At 46.6% G+C, this 16,957-nt stretch overlaps 1 long non-coding RNA gene across 2 annotated transcripts in view; it reads left to right on the forward strand.

The window, feature by feature from the left end:
* LOC146785348 (uncharacterized) overlaps nt 1-10,942 on the forward strand; it is a 282,652-nt gene extending 271,710 nt beyond the window's left edge. For both annotated transcript variants that reach the window (XR_014970968.1, XR_014970969.1), the window contains one exon: nt 10,292-10,942. This is a non-coding gene — a long non-coding RNA (uncharacterized LOC146785348). The remainder of the gene's footprint in view (nt 1-10,291) is intronic.
* Nucleotides 10,943-16,957: the final 6,015 nt, after the last annotated feature.

Consider the following 16,957-nt stretch of genomic DNA (forward strand, 5'->3'; position numbering starts at 1 on the left):
CACAGTATGGAAATCGCACTCCTCGCCACAACAGATGACATCTGCACCCTACTGGACAAAGGAGAGACAGTAGCCCTCATCCTCCTCGACCTCTCAGCGGCATTCGACACAGTCTCCCATCGCACCCTAGTACGCAGACTCCATGACCAGGAATCACGGACAAGGCCCTGGACTGGATCAGCTGCTTCCTCTACGGCAGATCGCAGTGGGTCAGCCTCCCCCCTTTCCTCTCAGACCCTACACCAACCACCTGCAGAGTCCCTCAGGGGTCCTCCCTCAGCCCGACGCTCTTCAATGTCTACATGGCTCCGCTCGCCCCATCGTCAAAACCTACGGACTTAACATTGTGGCATACGCAGACGACACCCAAATCATCCTCTCCCTTTCCAACGAACCCAACACTGCCAGACACAACTTTCGAGAAGGCATGGAAGCTGGCGCCAAATGGATGAAAAACAGCTGCCTAAAACTTAACGCCAACAAGACGGAAGTACTCATCGTGGGCCCAAACCCCGACGCCTGGAACGACACCTGTTGGCACCCCGCCCTCGGAAACCCGCCCACCCCCACGGACCATGCACGCAACCTGGGAATCATCTGGGACTCTGAGCTCAAAATGGACCGCCAGATCAACTCAGTCTCGTCCTCCTGCTTCCACACCTTCCACCTCCTACGTAAGACCTTCAAATGGATCCCCCTTGATCACAGAAAGACCGTCACACACACCCTCATCACCAGCAGACTCTACTATGGCAACGCACTCTATGCCGAAATAAACAAAAACCTCACTCGCAAGCTTCAGAATGTCCAGAACGCCCCACAAGACTGGTCCTCAACCTGCCAAAACACTGCCACATCTCTCAGCATCTGCGCACACTCCACTGGCTCCCCATCGAGGCAAGAGTCACCTTCAAGATGCTCACCCACGCACACAAGACCCTATACGACACCGGACCAGCATACCTGAACAGCCGACTCAAATTCCATGCACACCAAAGGACCCTATGATCAGCCCAGCTCTCCTACACCGTGGTCCCACGCACCCGAAAACAGATCGGGAGGCCCCTCCTTCCCCTTCCTCGCGGCCAAGTCCTGGAATGCCCTTCCGCTCCACCCAAGACAGACAACATCGCTCCCCATCTTCGTAAGAGATCTCAAGACCTGGCTCTTCGACGGACCCCCCTTTTTGACCGGAACCTGCAACCCCACCCACCCCCAGTGCCTTGAAACCCTAACAGGTGAGTAGTCGCGCTTAACAAACACCTGATTGATTGGTCCCCATCACACCCATAGATAACACTGCCCTGGGGTGCAGAAAAAACAGATTACAGGTCGAACTCGAGAATCAAAGAGGAATAACTAGTGGAATAAAATAATCCCAGTTCTGATTTTGGCTGCTTTTAGCAAATGTATGACAGAATTCCGAATGCGTTTTTCACACGTCTTCGGAACTCCATCATTTGAACAAATGCGTCTTTAGCACGCATTTGTTCTGCAGGCAAGTTGTTTTAACGACTTGCCTGAGGGGGGCGCTGGATATTAAAATTGTTTCATTTACTATTCCAACTCCAGTCTGCTCAACAGTAATGAAGGTGTTAGACTTTAATTCCAACACCACTCCACCATTGCGCCCCCCTAAAGAAAGTCGTTGTAACGACTTCTGTGCAGAACAAATGCGTGCTAAAGACTCATCAGTACTGTTGCCGGTGCTGTGAAGGCACAGCGTGATTCTGGCTTCGTCCTAAAGGACGTTTCCCGCTTTTAGCAGCCAACATTTCTAGGGGAAACATGAGTGGTCCATGGTATCTTTGCAGACCTCGCTCCTACCGAGGGGATTTGAAGATGAAGCAAGATTCATTGTAAACTGCAGCAGGGAATTAGTTATAATGGAGGAACGAAGGTTAAAGCTGAAATATCACAACGTCAAGTAGAAATTTCCATAAACAGTTAGACTAGGTCTGACTTAACATGTCCTCTGATAAATAGGAAAGAGGGTTTGATTTTTATGTCAACAGAGAGTTCAAGAAAGAAGCAATGGTTTATGTGAAAAAATGGATTTCAGCCTGAGCACTTCTGAATCATAATTCCTCCAAGTACAGAGTTGCTGCTTGTGAGTTTTTGGCCCACCTGGTTTAGTGAGAATATGGTGTTAGATAAGCATGTTTATTTAGATGCATGGTATAGTTTTTTTTAACAAGGCACTTTGACAGGTGCTGGAGTGCACTATGGCACTGAGTGGGGGCAACAGAGACTCAATCAATCGATCATTTGTAAAGCGCACTACATACCCGTGAGGGTCTCAAGGCACTGGGGGGGGGGGGGGCGCTACTGATCGAACAGCCAGGTCTGAAGGACATCTGCCACAATTGTGCTTCATAAGTCTAAGCATAAGATAAGCAAAGCGTGGATAGCCAATCTTGGGTGGTCAGCTAACAGAAGATATTTTTGTGTTGAGAAAAATAAGGTAAAAATAATACATTTTCACTATTTGAATAACGTGTGGCGTCTGTGCCACGTTCAATGTAAATCATATGGATTTCACAGTGTTTGAGAGGGATGACAAGAAATAAGACATTTCGAGTCCTTTGAGAAGTGTAAGATCAAATGTGTTTGTGTATGTATCTTTATGTGCCTTATTTCTAGTCAGAGGTCTGGGGCTAGGATTTTCCTGTAGTGCATACCTTCAATACATTACACAAGTTTAGCAGTATACTCTGGTTATTTTAAACTTTAGACCTGGCTGGTTTTGGATGACCAGAATATTAAACTTCTGAATTTTAAGGTTTCTTTTATCTGAAAGATTCTACCAAACATGCTCCAATTTTATCTTTGTTAATCATGAATGTCAATTAGAGGCTGTCGTGGTAATAGTTGCTACGCCTGACTTGCACTTTGGTGCCTCTGAGACCGTCCTTGCTACACCTGGTATTAACGATAAATAAAGACAAGTAGAGGAAAAGAAAGAAATATGGATCCAAGAGAGCTGTTTAGTTTCTACAATTTTCACTTGTTTCCCATACAGCAAATAGGTTGTTGACGGGCTAGGGGTGAGAAAGGGACTGAAATCTGTGATGTCCATTTTGGCGAGAGGACAAGCTTTATTTTCATGTGATGCATTCCTGTTTGGAATTGCACATACCATCTAAATCAATGAAATTGAATGTGCTCATGGGACTAACACTGGTTCAGATTGATTCAAGCATTAAATCCCCTCATTTTCAATCGGAGTGAGTCACCAAAGGAGAATGGGTGTGTTTAGACCCGAGTCTCAAGTTCCTTGTCTCATAGTAACTCAAGATAAATTGCAAAAGCTATGGTGTGAGAGGAGTAAAGACCTCTCCAGAACAGTACCTCGGGATCCTGGCCGCTCTGCACCAAGCATTCTGAAATCCCAGCGAAATCACCAAGCCTACCATCCGACGCCGGCGAGACTAACCCCACCCCCTTGTCATGTGTCTCTACAGGAGCCAATCGTGAAGCCGGAATCGGAGGAAGGGGACGGAAGTGACCCCGGAAGAAAACACCTGAGGCCGGTAAATAGAGACCAAGAACGGACAGACGGTGGTACGTTCTGGGGGAGAAAGGAGTTCGAGCCCTGCGACCCAGGAGAGGAAACCACGAGGAGTGCGACCCCAGCGGAGGAAGCGGAACGTCCACGGAAAGAACCAGATCCGAGAGCGAGCCCAGCCGAGGAAGTAGACGACCCAGGCGAAAACGAGGAGTGGAGCGAGGACTGGTGGAGCCCACCGGAGGACGCTGGAGAGCGGCCGCAACTCTTCTAAGGTTTTTTAAATGCTAATTCCTAACTATAACGTGCCTGAAACCTTTGGTTTTTTCAGTGAATTTCAAAGGTTTTTTAAATGCTAATTTGCAACTATAACGTGCCTGAAACCTATGGTTTTTCCAGTGAATTTCTAAGGTTTTTTAAATGCTAGTTTCTACCAATGCCTACAAAGGTACGACATGTAAAGAAAGAAGAAAAAACACACAGAAAGAGACAACAGAAATGCAGAAAGAAGCAACACGAGTCCTCAAAGACGAAGAAAAGTGCAGGAAGAAGGAAGACGTGCAGAAAGAACAAACAGAGGATCAGAAAGAGGCCTTGTTGCAAAATCATCCTGTACCCTCATCTTTTTCAGATGGGTACTGGTGGTAACTGACTCTGACTAACCAGTCCTAGAGCCAGTGCTATGCTAAAAGATACTTAGAATACAGTTAAAACACCTACATACACTAGGGAACAATATGCGTCAGGGTACCCCTGTGATTACCATGTCCTCCTCTGTAAGCCCCTAGTACATAATAGGGCAGGGGGATTAAAACTACCTCTTAAAATGCGCCACAGGGCACGTTTGCACAATGGTGATGGGATGGGGGCCTGAGGTGACATGTGTGTAAACACACCCTGTGGCCGTATTAATTTGGAGGATAAAGTCCCCTTGAATCCTGAGTGTCCCTTGGGTCCAACTAGCCCACCAGGTATCTCCAGGTAGTGCCACAGAGCATGCGTTGCAGAGAAGTGTAAAAAGGGACACGGCCTGGACCACCTCTCTGCAACGCAGCGCAGTAGCGCTTACTGGAAGCACCTGGTGGGCTAGTTCCCCTTGAATCCTGAGGGTCCCTAGGGTCCAACTAGCCCACTAGGTACCTCCAGTAAGCACCACAGATCTGCGTTGTACAGAGATGTAAAATGGGGCACGGCCTGGACCCCCCCTCTGCAACGCAGCACAGTGGCACTTACTGGAAGCACCTGGTGGGCTAGTTGAAGGTGAAATATTTCCGCAACTTAAAATGTGCCACAGGGCGTGTTTGCACACGTCACCTCAGGCCCTGTCCCCTCCCTTCCCCACAGTGTAAACGCGCCCTGTGGCCATTTTAAGTTGGGAGATTAAGTCCCCTTGAATCCTGAAGGTCCCTAGGGTCCAACTAGCCCACTAGGTACCTCCAGTAAGCGCCGTTGCAGAGAGGTTTAAAAAGGAGTACGGCTTGGACACCTCTCTGCAACGCAGCGCAATGGCACTTACTGGAAGCACCTGGTGGGCTAGTTGCCCCCAGGGGCTCTCAGGATTGAAGGGGAATTATTTCCCCAACTTTAAACGTGCCACAGGGCATGTTTGCACACGTCACCTCAGGCTCCACCCCCCCCCCTTCACCACTGTGTAAACACGCCCTGTGGCCGTTTTAATTTGGGAGATTAAGTCCCCTTGAATCCTGAGGGTCCCTAGGCTCAAACTAGCCCACTAGGGACCTCCAGTAAGCAACACAGAGCTGTGTTGCACAGAGGTTTAAAAAGGGACGTGGTCTCTGAACACCTCTCTGCAATGCAGCTCCCTGGCGCATACTGGAGGTACCTGGTGGGCTAGTTGGTCCTCAAAGACCCTCAGTATTGAAGAGGAATTAATTCCCCAACTTACAACTCGCCAGGAGGTGCGTATGCACAATGGTGAAGAAAGGGGGCGGGGCCTGAGGTGACATATATGCAAACACGCCCTGTGGCGTGTTTTAAGTTGGGGAATTAATTCCTCTGCAATCCTGAGGGTCCCAAGGGGCCAACTTGCTCACCAGGTGCCTCCAGTATGCACCAGAGAGCTGCGTTGCAGAGAGGTGTTCAGAGGCCACGCCCCTTTTTACAACACTCTGCAAAGCAGCTCCGTGGTGCTTACTGGAGGTACCTGGTGCACTAGTTGACCCCCAGAGACCCTCAGGATTGAAGAGGAATTAATTCCCCAACTTAAACCGCGCCACAGGGTGTGTTTGCACACATGTTAACTCAGGCCCGCCCCCTCCCTTCACCACTGTGCAAACACGCCCCATGGTGCGCTTTAAGTTGGGGAATTAACTTCCCTTGAATCCTGAGGGTCCCTGGGGTGCAATTAGCCCACCAGGTACCTCCATTAAGCGCCACAGAGCTGTGTTGCAGTGAGGTGTAAAAAGGGGCGTGGCCTCAAAACACCTCTCTGCAACGCAGCTCCCTGGTGCATACTGGAGGTTACTGTTGGGCTAGTTGGCCCCCAGGGACCTCCAGTATTCAAGGGGAAATAGTTCCCCATCTGCAAACGTGCCAGGGGGCGTGTTTACAGAGTGCTGCAAGGAGGGGGTGGGGCCTCCGGCGCGATGCCAGTCTTTTTCTTTCTTTATTTTTTATGAAGGGGGCTGTGTGGCCCCCCTTCTTTTTCTAATTAATGGGCCCTGGGGACCCCATCCCCCAGGGCCTGCCCCCTATTTTAAAAAAAAAATCTTTGGAAGGGGGCCGCGTGGCCCCCCTCACGAGGCCATAATTGGACCCAGGGACCCCATCCCCCGGGACCTGGCCATTTTTTTTTTAAATCACTTTTTTGAGGGGGGCTGCGTAGCCCCCCTCCTTTGGCCATTTATGGCCCCAGGACCCCAACCCCCGGGCCCGGCCTTTTCTTTTTAAAACCTTTTTTCAAATATAATTGGGGAGGGGGGCCATGTGGCCCCCTCCCGGGCCACTTATGGCCCCAGGGACCCCATCTCCCGGGGCTGGCCCTCTCTTTATTTTTTTTATTTTTTTGCAAAGTTTTATATAGCGCTGGCTAGACCCAGAGGTATCAGAGCGCTTTACATGATGATAAGCAAGTTACAGATTACATGATTACTTCAGTTACAGATTACAAGTATAGACATAGGAGAAAAAAGAGGGAGGGAAACATAACGGGGAAGCGTGGAAAACAATGTCAGATTTATGGCCGGGTAGGTGACGGCCGAGGGGGTGAACCAGGGCCAAACTCCTCCATAGCTGCATAGGACAGCTCCACTGGACATCGGCGAAGGTGGTTCGGACTCCGCGGTGAGCATAGACAGTAAAAAACATGAAATTACACGATAACATAAGTTATATTCTTGTTACGTAGTAAGGACAAAATGTTTTATGTGGGATGGAAGGTAGAGGGAGAAAGGTAAGTAGGGGAAAAGGAATGCAGATAGTGTCAGGCAGACCAGAGGGGGGATGGGACTTCAGGGGAAACAAGCAGTCAAAGTGAAAGATAGACAAGACCGTGAAACACCGTTAAAAACAATGACCGATGTCCGGATGGGTAGGTGATGGCCGAGGGGGTGAACCATAGCCAGACTCCTCTATAGCTGCAAAAGGACAGCTCCACCGGGCATCAGCCAGGGTTGCTCGGACTCCGCGTTGAGAACGGACAATAGAAAAACATGAGATTACATGATAACATAAGTTATTTTCGTGTTACATAGCAAAGACAAAACGTCTTATGTGGAATGGCAGGTAGAGGGGGAAAGGTAAACTGGGGAAAAGGAATGCAGATATCGTCAGGCAGACCAGAGGGGGGAAGGGACTTCAGGGGAAACAAGCAGTCAAAGTGAAAGAAAGACAAGACCGTGAAGCACCGTTAAAAAACAATGTCCGATGTCCGGCTGGGTAGGTGACGGCCGAGGGGGTGAACCATAGCCAGACTTCTCTATAGCTGCATAGGACAGCTCCACCGGTTAACCGCCAATGGTACTCTGGTTCAGCGGTAAGTACAAACAGATTCGGTTTTTGCCCATGGGGCATCATCATAGTTCAATCGAAGGCATTGTTCCCGGTGAAATTGGTTAACACCCTCTGATTCGTCCTCCCGCTAGTCCCATCAGTGGAGAGGTGAAAGAGACAGATTATCAGTCCTCAGGGGGCTTGCTCCCAGAAGCAGTGGCCCAATGCTGAGCGCTATCAGTGTTTGATGACCTATGGGGAAGGTCACAATCGCCTTCTTCTTTACACCCCTCATGCTGCACTGCGGAGCTAGATGCTGAAGAGGCACTTTAATGGGGCATCCCCTTAACCGGAGACGGAGGCAGCTTAAATCCCCGTGAAGCAGCCGTTCAGGTGGGTGATCAGGCATGTAATTGATCCACGTCACAGCAGCTACGGGTGCTACTCAATGTACGCCATTTTGGGTGACCGCATTTTCCCGGTCGGCGAAGTTAGTGGCAGTGATTATGTTGAAATTAGCATGTTTAGATGTCCGCTGGTGGCATGATACGGTGCTGAGCTTCACCAGGAACGGAAGTATGGTGTTCATTCTGCAATTAGCTTCGGTGGACTCTGGAATCCGTTCTGTCTCTCGTTCAGCTAGCACAGAGACGTGCACGGCACTCCAGACGTTCCACCTGCCGTATTCACTCCGGGTGCACCTCTCTGTTGGGGACCGTGGGGGGGTCCCCAATCCCCCCACGGTCCCGCCGGCTCCCCGCGTCCTGCGGGAGCCAGCATTGCATTTCCACATGGGGAGCTGCTAAGATGCAGCTCCCCGTATGGAAAAGCAATCGTCTTTGGTATTTGGAAGGGTGAGCAGGTTTCCTGCTCTCTCTTCCAAATACCAAAGCAGTTTGCTATGGCAGGGCGGGAGCCGTGAGGCTCCCGCCCTGCCATAGCAAACTACAGTGTCCCGGGGGTGGGCACCCCGGGACACTGCAGGAGCCAGCCCTAGGTGGTGGCGGTCCCCAGGGCCATCAAGGGCTCCAGGAGGGGGGCCGCGCGGCCCCCTCCCAACATTTACAAAGCCTCGGGGGTGGTGGTTCCCGGGGCTTGGGGGTCCTTAACGGACCCCCAAATTTAAATACTTAGTGCCCCGGGGAGGTGGCAGTCCCTGGGGCGTGTGGGGGGCTCAGGACCCCCACACAGGATGATTTATTTTAAAATTAAAGTCCCGGGGGTGGCGGTCCCCGGGGCTGGGGGGCTGTGACCCCCCCACATATTTTTTAAAAGCCCCGGGGGGTGGTGGTCCCTGGAGCTTGGGGGGCCTTTGAGCCCCCTACCCATTACTTTTTGAAGTCCCGGAGGTGGCGGTCCCCGGGGCTGGGGGGGTCTGAGAGCCCCCCCGCACATATTTGAGAAAGGTCCCGGGGGATGGGGGGACTGGGGCTGGGGGGCCCAATCTGGTGCCCCCCAATACATTAAAGATATTGCCCCCGGGACTTGGCTCCCCCGGGAGCTAAATACTAATGAGGCGCGGGAGTCTGCGCTTCGTTTTTTTTCCCCATAGCTGAATCCGCAGATCCTCCAAGGATTTTCCCATTTAAAAACAAACAAATTGGGGGGCCCTGGGGGTCCTTGTGGGACCCTCTAAGCAGGCCTAGGGGGGTCAGGGTGTTTCTACCCTGTCCCCTTTTTGCGTTTTGCACACTTGTATGACTGAATTCTTGTGCCTTGGTTCTACCGAGGCACAAGATGGCTGCCAACACTTCCTAGTTTGGAGTGTTGACAGCCAATTAGCATACAGCTCATGATCGGGAGGGTGCGCGGATCCTCCGCGGCCATAGATATATATGTGTTTTTACTTTTGATTTTCTCAGCAACTACTTAAGGGATTTACACCATTTAACAAAAAGGGATCTTTCTGAACCAAGAACTACCTCTTTGCCAAATTTGGTGTAATTCCGTTCAGCAGTTTGGGCTGTAGCTGTGTCTAAAGTTTCCTATGGAAAATTGCATGGGGAAAACACCTTTTGGGACCCCCTTTTTTCTCAGCCCCCGCTTGCCGAATCACCCCGAAACTTTCAGGATAGGAGCGGACCGGAGCGCCCCACAAATTTTAAACATTTCGTGAAGATTCATCAACCGGCGCCAAAGTTATTGGAAATAGAATGTTGTGAATTTCCTATGGAAAAAGGTCCTTACTATAACTACCTACTGGTAAAAAATGTAAGGCTTGCAAACACAGTAAGAATTGCAAAGAATGTACACTATCTCCAGAGAATAAGCCCTACAAAATTCTTAAACACACTTCATGCTACACAGATTTTGCAGTGTATGCTTTATTTTGTCCATGTAAGAAAGCTTACATTGGAAGTACCATACACAAAGCAAAGATCAGAATTTTGGAACACCTACGCGCCATTAAACATGGCGATAAACAGTACCCTGTAGCTCGCCACTTTTGCATCCATCGTAGTCAGAACAGTGATCTGCTTAGCTTTTGTGTTCTTGATACAGTAAAAAACAATGAAATTGGTGGAAATAGGGTTCAAGATCTTAGGCGTCTTGAGTCCAAACTCATAATCCAATATAGAACCTTAGCCCCCATAGGCCATAACTGAGACGAAGAATTGACAGTACATTTGGGGTAAAGTGCATGTATATATATTTTTCTCCGTTGTCTCAGGGCTTATCTGCATTATTTTGTTAGATTGAGAGTAAGTAGCCACTGCAATTTTAGATAAAATTAGTGCAACGTTTTTAAGGTTTTGTGTATTTTGTCAGGATTTGTTATTATGATGTAGTAAACATAGGTCAGTGTATGATTTGTCTGTTTTTCTCTTTCAGATGAAAATGTTGGTCGACTGAGAAGAAATGCAGAAGAACTAGAGTATCTTTGGGCCCACTGGGGCTTTGATTATGTTGTACATTGTATGCTGATAATGATTAGCACTCCAACAGAATTCCCACACGGGCAACATGGTCAATGCTTATTGCATTAGTAAGGTTGAAGTGTAAATTTCATTCAGCTGTTTGCTGTACACGTTGTTTTTTTCACCCAGAATATGTCACATTGGAATGTGTATTGGGTAAAATGTTTCAAGCACAAAAAACCCGCAATGCGAAGAACATTAATCATTAGGTGCACGTAAGATCTTCATGTCCAGTTCTTTCGCAAGTCTGACCAATTGAATGTATATGCAGACTAAGGGATTTTTTCCAATGTGTAAATCTTTATTGATAGAACACAGCGGCTTCGTGCAGTAACGGAGTGCCGCATAGTCTGTTTTTACTTTTCACTGTTTGTTATGGTCACATGATTGTTTAAACGCTTCTTGGCAAAAAAACACTATACTCGTGAGAAAGGGAATCTAACCCGAAACGCGTCGAGTTGGTCGTTGTCTGTGCTCCGAATAAAGATTGTCTGGGAAGCAGAAAGTTGTCCGCGGTTGCTGTCTTTTCAAGAAAGGAATGATACAGCGTTGTGTTATATATATATATATATATATATATATATTCACTTAAAAAACCATAGGTTTCACATATGTTATAGTTAGCTGGACATTTCACTCGTGAAAAACCATTGAAATTCCCCCGTTATAGTTAGTGCAGGCAACTATAACTCACGCGACTGCAATCCTCTGCTGATGACGTCAGATATTACATCACTGTATTTAGACACCTATTTACCCATGTCTTCTTCCATTAATCTTTAGCTATACATATATTACAAATATTTTTTTTTCAGAAAGACACATATGTCATCAGTGATGTAATATCTGACGTCATCAGCAGAGGATTGCGGTCGCGTGAGTTATAGTTGCCTGCACTAACTATAACGGGGGAATTTCAATGGTTTTTCACAAGTGAAATGTCCAGCTAACTATAACATATGTGAAACCTATGGTTTTTTAAGTGAATTTGCAAAGTTTTTTAAATGCTAATTCCTAACTATAACGTGTGTGAAACCTATGGTTTTTTCAGTGAATTTGTACGTTTTTATAAATGCTAAGTTATGTATTTATTTTTTATTTTTTTAAGGTTTTTTACCGTGCGCGTACTGTATGGTGTTAAGGAGATTTAATACCCACTGGGGTTGAATAATGTAGTCAGATTTTTGAAAAAAAGAAAAAAGAATGGTATAATAATTCGTTCAGTTACTCAATGATCACCCACTGGGGTTTTATTTTATTTCTCTGCTACACCTCCACAGATATGGACTTCCATATGCTAATTGATATAAATAATCTTATAAGGTATATATGAATGTAGAGTGATGTGGAGGGTAACGATGCTTACATTTTGCAGTGATTGTTTTTGAACGATTATAATAGACATTTCTAGAATGAATTATATTGCTAGTTGCATTTGTATTTTACGCATTAGAAATGTCCGATCCACTACTCTTTTCATTACTCTTGACACAACGAACGATTATAATTGGCATTTCTTGAATGAATTCTATTGTTAATTGCATTTTGCATTTTATGCATTAGAAATGTCCAATCCTTGACTCTTTTTATTGCTCGTGACATAATTGCACTTTATTATGTGTCAGTAGATATGGTGCAGGGATTTATTAAGATTCCATTCTCCCTTTCGCATTGCGTATAGGCTATTGCCATTTGGAAGTGATTCGTTGTGAATAAAATTATGTTAAAATACACACACAAAAAAAATGTTTATACACATAATAGTGCACAATGAAGTTGCATATTATAACCTTCTAAAGACAGGTTTTATGCTTGATTACAAATCAGTAGCATTTAAGAAATGATTCGCATACGTAAATTGTATGTTATATGTTTTTCTTACACGGTGATAATAACTATTCATATGTCATTCACATTTCTTTTAACTTTAATTTATCACATTTGTTTACAAAAGAGTATGCATGAGTCATTAACAGGAGAAACTTTAGAACGTAGTATTCTCAAGCATGCAACCGCATAAATGCACCACTTCAAAATGGCCGATGAATTAGGAACAATGTATTCAAGTTTAAATGTCAATGTCCTATTTTTATTTTGACTTCTTTCGTCACGTTTATCAAATGTTTAAAAATCTGAATTGTACTGAGCGTGAAATTACCCGTGATCAAGGCGGTTACGCCGAAACACGTTGGGTATGTGTGGCTTGATTTTTTGCTGAATAAACCACTTTCAAGCCCTAGGATCGTGTTTGGACTTTCATTGGGAAGGAGTGCATCTAATGCATTGGCGCATTGTGGAACTTTATCAAAGACAGGGAGTCTCGGACCCTGAGATGGCACCGCGGTATAAGCGTCTCGGTAATTTCTGAGAACGTGGCTCGTCATATGTATATATATATATATATATATATATATATATATATATTACCTACTGGCGGTCGCCAGTAGGTAGAAATAGTTAGGACCTATTTTCCATAGGAAATCTGCAACATCCTATTTGGAATAACGTTGGCGCCGATTGACGAATCTTCGCGAAATTTTCCAAAATTTTGGCCAGCTACGGTCCGCTCCTATCTTGAAAATTTCACGGTGATTCGTCAAGTGGGGGTCGAGAAAAAAGGGGGGTCCCAAAACACATTTTTCCCATGCATTTTCCCATAGGACCTGTTGACGCTGCTACAGCCTGAACTGCTGAACGGAATTACACCAAATTTGGCAAAGAGGTAGTGCTCAGTTCAGACTCGTGCCTTTTGCTTAAATGGTGTAAATCCGTTCAGTAGTTCCTGAGAAAATCTGAGTTAAAAGTACATATATATCTATGGCCTCGGAGGATCCGCGCACCCTCCCCGCACCCTCCCCGAACCCTCCCGAGCACGAGCTGAATGCTAATTGGCTGCCAACACTCTGAATCAGGAAGTGTTGGCAGCCATCTTGTGCCTCGGTAGAACGAGGCACAAGAAAACCGAAATTAAAGGCGCAAAACACGACAAGGGGGCAGGGTAGAAACACCCTGACCCCCTAGGCCTGCTCAGGGGGTCCCACAAGGACCCCCAAGGCCAAAAAAAAAAAAAAAGTTTTTTAAAAAGCACATCCCGCTGACGAAAAAAAAAACGAAGCGTGGACTCCCACGCTTCATTTTTATTTAGCCCCCGGGTGGGCCAAGTCCCGGGGGCAATATCTTTATCATAATGGGGGGCCCAGAGGGGCTTATCAGAATTTTGGAGGGGGGCTCTCAGCACCCCCAGCCCCGGGGACCACCACCCCCGGAACTTTATTAGATATGGGTGGGGGGGCTCAAAGGCCCCCCCCAAGCCCCGGGGACCGCCACCCCCCGGGGCTCTGTATCAATGTATGCGGGGCGCTCATGGCCCCCCCCCACACGCCCCAGGGACCACCACCTCCCGGGGCACTAATTATTTAAAATAGGGGGTCCGTTATGGACCCCCAAGCCCCGGGGACCACCACCCCCGGGGCTTTAAATTATGTGGGAGGGGGGCCACGCGGCCCCCCTCCTGGAGCCAATGATGGCCCTGGGGACCACCACCCCCCAGGGCCGGCTCCGGCAGTGTCCCGGGGTGCCCACCCCCGGGACACTGCTGTTTGCAATGGCAGGACGGGAGCCTCGCGGCTCCCACCCTGCCATTGCAAACTGCTTTACTTCATTGAAGCGAGAGCAGGGAAAACTGCTCTCGCTTCAATGAAGCAAAGCAGATTGCTTTTCCATATGGGGAGCAGCATGTTAGCTGCTCCCCATGTGGAAAAGCAATGCCGGCTCCCGCAGGAAGTGGGACCGTGGGGGGATTGGGACCCCCCGCGGTCCCCATCGAGGTGGCCAGGCCCCAGGGGATGGGGTCCCCGGGGCCAGTAGTGGCCCGGGAGGGGGGCCACGCGGCCCCACTCCAAAAAATAAAATAAATTAATACATTTTAAAAACGGCCCCCGGGGATGGGGTCCCCGGGGCAAAAAGGGGACACAGGAGGGGGGCAAGGCAGCCCCGCTCCAAAAAAAAAAGGCCATGTCCCGGGGGATGGGGTTCCCGGGGCAAATTATGGCCTTGGGAGGGGGGCCACGCGGCCCCCTTACCGATTTTGTTTGGGCCAATACATTAGAAAAAGAAGGGGGGGCTACACAGCCCCACTTCTAAAAAAAGAAAAAAAAGGTGTGAGGTGTAGTTAGTACAACTAACTATATCGGAGGGATTTCAATGGTTTCGTTCGAGTGAACTGTCCAGCTAGCTATAACACCCCTAAAACCTATTGTTTTTTCAGTGAATTTCTAAGGTTTTTTAAATGCTAATTCCTAACTATATCAGGCCTGAAACCTATGGTTTTTTCAGTGAATTTCAAAGGTTTTTTTAAATGCTAATTCCTAACTATATCAGGCCTGAAACCTATGGTTTTTTCAGTGAATATATATATATGTAAATTTTTATATATTTATCAAATTTAAAAATAAATTAAAATTAATGGTTTATTATTTGTTTTAAAGTAAATATATATATATCTCTATATTATTACATTTTATATGTATGTTTATTTTTATTTTAAATTAAATATATTTCTTATATTTGTTAAAATGTTTATTAAATCCAAATAATTTCTTAAAAGTACATTTTATTGTTTAATATATTTAACATTATTTTTTACATATATAAAAAAATAGATATTTAGTACATCGGTATTGTTTACATCGATATTTTGTTTCCGATATTTTTATACATACCATTATAAATATAGCATGTTGATATTTTTGACATTAATATTTATGACTCAATATTTGTGTATAGGGATATTCTATCAGTGAACCTTCTTACACCAATAATGTAGACCAGAGAACTCTACTTTTTGATGCAATACGCATACATACTTTCTTAAAGTTATTAAACAGTATTTTCCACAGTACATTAGTTAGTAGTTATTCAAACTTAATGCATTTTCCTTCTTTAGCAATGTAAGCATCAGTCTACGAATAGCAGACAAACACATACACCCATAATAAAAAGCAACATAGACTCAGTTGTTATAGCCAGTGCAATATGTGTTTTCAATTCAGCTCAGATCCACTGTAGTTTTCCACAGAAAGGTTGTACACTTATGTGAACTGACCACTTTCAATGTTTCTCAAATTTGATGTGGATTAGGCATAGACTTTTCGGTCTTTTTGATCCTAAGTACTTGAGACCGTCATCAGTACAATGTGTCACAGAGAACCCAGGTAAACCGAAATTTATCAGGTTCCACTCCATTTCAATCAGAGGTAACTGAAGAGAAATCAATGTAAACAAAACTAATCTTTAGTCCTCCTTCACAAGTACATAGAAGGCTCTTTAGATCTCGAAAGCGTGTGTCAAAACTTAGCAATAATGCTGTAGGGTAGGAATGGGATAGAAAATAGCCCTGGGCACCGAAATAAAAGTGGCCCTCATTAGTGAATTATATAGCTAAAAAGGTGGACCATAAACAGAGTAGGTCGCACACTGCTCGTCATACTAGCAAATAGCCCCATAGGACTCAGGATACTGTAGTGGCAGCAGTGAGTACGCCTATGCCACGAGTGTAAAAAATAATGCCATCCCTGGACACGTGTTTCGAGGTAATTGCCTCTTGTCAGCAGGGAGCAGGTAGGTGTGAGGGGTGCCAAGTAGACTGCCAAAATATTAAAGGTAAAATACCTCTTACGGCGCGCAGGTGCGGTACCAAGGCTCGTCAGCCCAACGCGCTCAAGGGAGCTTAAATACAAAAACAGAGTAGGTCGCACACTGCTCGTCATACTAGCAAATAGCCCCATAGGACTCTGGATACTGTAGTGGCAGCGGTGAGTACGCCTATGCCACGAGTGTAAAAAATAATGCCATCCCTGGACACGTGTTTCGAGGTAATTGCCTCTCGTCAGCAGGGAGCAGGTAGGTGTGAGGGGTGCCAAGTAGACTGCCAAAATATTAAAGGTAAAATACCTCTTACGGCGCGCAGGTGCGGTACCAAGGCTCGTCAGCCCAACGCGCTCAAGGGAGCTTAAATACAAAAACAGAGTAGGTCGCACACTGCTCGTCATACTAGCAAATAGCCCCATAGGACTCTGGATACTGTAGTGGCAGCGGTGAGTACGCCTATGCCACGAGTGTAAAAAATAATGCCATCCCTGGACACGTGTTTCGAGGTAATTGCCTCTCGTCAGCAGGGAGCAGGTAGGTGTGAGGGGTGCCAAGTAGACTGCCAAAATATTAAAGGTAAAATACCTCTTACGGCGCGCAGGTGCAGTACCAAGGCTCGTCAGCCCAACGCGCTCAAGGGAGCTTAAATACAAAAACAGAGTAGGTCGCACACTGCTCGTCATACTAGCAAATGGCCCCATAGGACTCTGGATACTGTAGTGGCAGCGGTGAGTACGCCTATGCCACGAGTGTAAAAAATAATGCCATCCCTGGACACGTGTTTCGAGGTAATTGCCTCTCGTCAGCAGGGAGCAGGTAGGTGTGAGGGGTGCCAAGTAGACTGCCAAAATATTAAAGGTAAAATACCTCTTACGGCGTGCAGGTGCAGTACCAAGGCTCGTCAGCCCAACGCGCTCAAGGGAGCTTAAAT

The sequence above is a fragment of the Triturus cristatus genome, chromosome 11 (assembly GCF_964204655.1).
Source record: "Triturus cristatus chromosome 11, aTriCri1.1, whole genome shotgun sequence".
NCBI classification, from domain to species: Eukaryota; Metazoa; Chordata; class Amphibia; order Caudata; family Salamandridae; genus Triturus; species Triturus cristatus.